The sequence below is a fragment of the Triticum dicoccoides genome, chromosome 2A (genome assembly GCF_002162155.2).
Source record: "Triticum dicoccoides isolate Atlit2015 ecotype Zavitan chromosome 2A, WEW_v2.0, whole genome shotgun sequence".
Classification (NCBI taxonomy): Eukaryota; Viridiplantae; Streptophyta; class Magnoliopsida; order Poales; family Poaceae; genus Triticum; species Triticum dicoccoides.
In genome coordinates, this window is record NC_041382.1 from 359,813,556 (window position 1) to 359,818,119 (window position 4,564).

The window sequence follows — 4,564 nt, forward strand, 5'->3', positions numbered from 1 at the left end:
AATGTAGTAAATGAGAGCAGAAGCGAGAACATGGGATTTTATCGATATGATCAATTGGGCTGCTTGCCTGATGGAGTAGTAGTAGGGTACTGCCCTTCAGTTGGATACTGGGAAATATCCTCGGAGGCAGAACCTACCACGAAAGACACCACACAACACAATCATCACATGGCAATATGCAACAATATGATGCATGCTATGACATGGCAATATGAGGTGTCCTGCCTAATACAATGTGAAACAAGTTGGTTTGGGTCCATTTGAATCAAAGATTCAAATGGAAGCTTATGTTCTTAAGCCTTATAAGTGTATTAGCCTGTTTCACCTAAACAGCAAGGTTAAAGTGTTTTGTCATGCATGAAACCATTACAGATGGAAAGATTGAATTTTTCTGATCAAATTTCATATATAAATCTTTGCATTTGGAGTTACAGATTAAAAGTTATGAAATTTTGAAGTTTGTAATATTTTCTGAAATTTCCTGTATCTCTCCCTAATTTTTTAATAATAAAGCACGGATTGAGTCTTTGGGTTCACCGTCACGGCATTTTTATACAAAGGTCCTTATGCTTTTTTGAATTAACCCGCAGTCCGTTAAATAATATGGAAAAAATACCCATCCCCAATTCGTGCGGCCGCGCACCCCACCGATGGATCCGCCGCTCCCCCCCGCCGCCGGCACGCCATCCTCCGCCGCGCCGTCCTCCCCGCACCCTGGCCTGTATCCTCTCCGCCGCGCCCTCCTCCCCGCGTCGTCCGAGTCCTCCGGGCGCGGTTCGCCGAAGGCGAGGCCCAGGCCGATGCGCTCCTGGCCCGCGCCGGCCGGTTCGAGCGCACGCCGCCGACCGCGACCAGCTGCTCATCACGCTCCTCTCCGATGCGGGAAACGGCCGAGAGGAGGAGGACGCGCGGGAGGCGGGGCAGCGTCCGATCCGGCCGAGGCTTACGGCGACACGGACGCGGAGGCTCTGGTAGCTGTCGCTGCGCTCCCTCCGTTCACTACCTTCCCGTGAGCTTACTTCCACCCTAGCCTCTCCCCCTTTCCTCTTTGTTTTTTAACTGATTCCCAACTGCTTGATCAATCCCGCTCCTCTGCTCCTGCAGGATGGCTTTCTCTGTTCAATTGCTTAATTTGGTTGTCTTGTCTTACCTGAACTGCAAGGGAACCAACATACATGGCATGATGGATGGAGATCAGTAGATGTTTTTTTGTTCTGTTCACATGCTTTCTAATAGTTTCCATAGGATTATAGGCATGAGCTTTGAGCAATAGGCATAAATTTGTTGTAATCAATCAAAGGCAGTGAGAACGTTTACTGAAATCTTTAGAAGTGGGGATCCTCTGAATTGCTTTGATTGAACGTCCAACGAGGATCTCATCTTATAGTAACTCTGAAACATTGTATTGGTAGTTTTTATCTTTACACTTTTGCCTTCTGTACATACTGGATTGCATTGTTTAGGACACGACAAAGCGCTGCAAGCAGCTCATGAGAGTAGTTAGCAAACACAAATCATTGTATATGTCACTTATGCTTCTCTTAATAGAAAATAGTACTATTTTGGAGAAGAGCATCTGGCTGACTTTCAATAAAACTCTTCAGGTTTTGTTTGGTGAGATTCTCTTCAGAAAACAAGATTTGTATTGGTGGTAGATCGACAGCAACTGACAACATCTTCGTCATCCGCGGTGGCAGTGCCATGCCATCCGTGCGGAATGCCTTCTGCGGCCGCGCCGCCGCCACCGCCACCGCCATGCAGCCAATGATGTCAGCATGTGGTGAAAAAAGGGCCCAAGTGAAAGGTCGACCAAGCTGTAAAAATTCAGTGAGAGGAAATTTTGTGCTCACAGCTCACACCATGGCGTCCGTTGCCTCTGTTCTTACTTTATTATTTTGTTTTTCCCTTCGTCGATTTTTCACGTTGCCTGACAAGAACAAGAATTGCAAAGGAGAAGTGAAAAGAAAACACAGAACAAAGGATGAACGCCGGAGAGCACTACTATATAATTTTCCCCCAAAATATGATGGGCAGTGGTGTGCTTGTTTGCATTGATCGCATGGTGGCCGGCACTTCACCACACATCATACGGCGACTGTTTTATCCATGAGGTGGAGGATAAGGTATTGACCTCTAAAATCACACTTCCATTTTCCTGTTTCCATCTGAAATATGGATTACCAATATACTACTCTCACTTGGATTTGCACATGAAAGCAGTATAAATACTTGCACCGAACTGTACGATTTGTTGAGCCAAGTGTCGAGTCTGATATGGCATCTTTATGCTTTCAGAGAAGCGCATCTCTGAAATTCACAGTTCTGAACCTAAAGAGACACATCTAGAAAAAATGATTGCACGAGTGGTTCCAGTGTCATGTACATCAACATGGTAAGCATGTCTTCTTTTCTGATTCTAAGTTAGTTGTAAAAGTATTCCATTCTACTATTTGTTGACCAGAATTGGCTACCAGGTTGGAGATTTGGGATCGGATGCTGCGCCAAGAGCGAGGGACCGAGGTGCTGAACTAACAGCAGGGGGGAGGGTGATTCTTCAGGTACCAACATGGCTGTCGACTAGAGAATTTAGTTAACCGTTTGCTTTACTTGAAGCTCCAAATTGTAGTTATTTTATTCGTTCACTAATTTGGTATAATCCTAATCTAGGAGGACTATGATTGTATGATATGAGATCCTGACATTTAGCAATAATAAAAGTCTGACACTAAATGGTTCTTTTCGGAAGTACAGTTGTAAGATCTATGATTCTAGCTTCGACCTTTAACTGGACAGTACTAATTGGACATATAATTGATTATTTATGCACAACAAGATATTCTGTTTGTTTTAGTTTTTCAATCAGATTCATCTAGCCCTTTGTTGACTTTCTAATTGTTCCACCCTCTACCTCTGAAACTCAGAAATCAGAGAGAGGTCATTGTCATATTCCTATCTCTGACGAAAATTTGCTAGCGAGGAAGAGGACCAGAATGTTTTTTCTATTGTTGGGGATATACATAATACATATAGATAAATTTGGACCATTTATAACAGAGATTTCTTGCCAAAAATATTAACTCTGTCCAGCAGTGGGCACTGTCAAGGTAATAACAGGAATTTGCTGAACCTAATTGAAAGAAAGAGGGATGGTAATCCGATTGAGAACATTCTCTAACTAAAATAGACTTACGAACAATCAATAATATCAAATAGTTTCAAATTAACAAATGTTGTTTGATTAAAATACTGATTTAAGAATTTGGCGAATCTATAATTCTCTACATAATCACTTGGTGCATTGTTAGACCACTTGGGGACACTACCATCAATTTCTTGCATACTGCAATAATGCAAGTTTAAAAAGCCAGTTTCTTGTGTTTCTTATTATCTCTGTGTTCAGCTAACTGCCAAGAATCATATAAGGATGCATCTAATGAGGTAGATTTTGTTTATGCATTTTTTAAGTGTAGGGATGTTGTATCTGATTAACAAAACATTGTTCAACCTTCTACGAGTCCACCTAGGGAGCTGCACAAATTTGAAACAACTTCCAGAACATGCATCCAAGCATTTTGGTCTGCTACCAGTAAGTTGCCAGAGCAAGATAGCTGGGAGTCTGGGATGTCGAGTCGTCGAGCCGTCCAATGCCAAGTTCGCCAGCGGAAGGAGAACATCCGTCAAGGCGTCCGTCGCCTGAGGCGGCTACACCAGAGGTATGTCTCCTCTTGAAAGTTAATCGCCTGAGCTGTCCATCGCCTGAGCCGTCCATCGCCTGAGCCCCTGTTTCAGTTTATTTTTTCCGCTTTGCTGCTCAACAGGTCCGTGGGTTACTACTCCTTTGCTCTTGCTGGCGACCGGCCTCCAGTGTAGCACTTGCTTGAGATCTGATCTAGAACTGAATTGTGTCCTGCTTTGCTGTGGTCGTATGCTCTGTGTCCACCGATGAGTTTCAGATACAGATTAGGACCAAAATTGGAGTAGGTTCAGTCGCACAAATGTTGTATCACTTTGTCATGGGTATTGTGCTGCTGAATTGCTTGTTGGACTGTTCAAACTAAAGTCGTCCAGTCAGTTTGCTACAATGTTCATTTGTTTACTTTGGAAGTTCTGTAGAATTTGGGCCTGATCACTTTTGAATTTGTCTGTGGTTTGACATTAATCTTTCCGAGATGTTAGAGAGTGGGTCCAAGGATGGATCTGCCCATCAGTGTGCAGAGGATCTTCTAATTCCTGCAGCTAATCTTGATTCATGGATATTGTGTTTGCTCTGTGGCGCACTATGTTTCAGTTTATTTTTTCTGAAAAATTGGCGCTACTTCTCTGATTGCTCACAGTTTAAGTTTTGCTGATATACACTGGAGGCATTAAACCAACAACTTTCTCTGTTTTTTTATGCGTGCTACTACAAATACAAGCACACAGCTTACAAACACACGGCTTCCACTGGCTTGGCTAGCATTGTACGTCCACTTTGCGCTACAAGTCGCCTTTCTACGCTGTCTTAAAATCTCCTTTGTGCCTGCAACCATAGGTTCCATCATCATTACCTTGCGTGTATATGGAC

General features: G+C 43.4%; 1 long non-coding RNA gene across 6 annotated transcripts; it reads left to right on the plus strand.

The window, feature by feature from the left end:
* Positions 1–602: 602 nt before the first annotated feature.
* Positions 603–4,254, plus strand: LOC119354590. 6 transcript variants are annotated; one of them, XR_005171099.1, is made up of 7 exons: positions 605–1,009; positions 1,605–1,614; positions 1,698–2,123; positions 2,296–2,392; positions 2,475–2,558; positions 3,466–3,713; positions 3,819–4,254. It is a non-coding gene; the product is annotated as an uncharacterized LOC119354590 (long non-coding RNA). The 6 variants fall into 6 exon arrangements; XR_005171098.1 differs by having other exon boundaries at positions 603–1,009; positions 1,105–2,123; XR_005171102.1 differs by having other exon boundaries at positions 603–1,009; positions 1,605–2,123; positions 2,221–2,392.
* Positions 4,255–4,564: the final 310 nt, after the last annotated feature.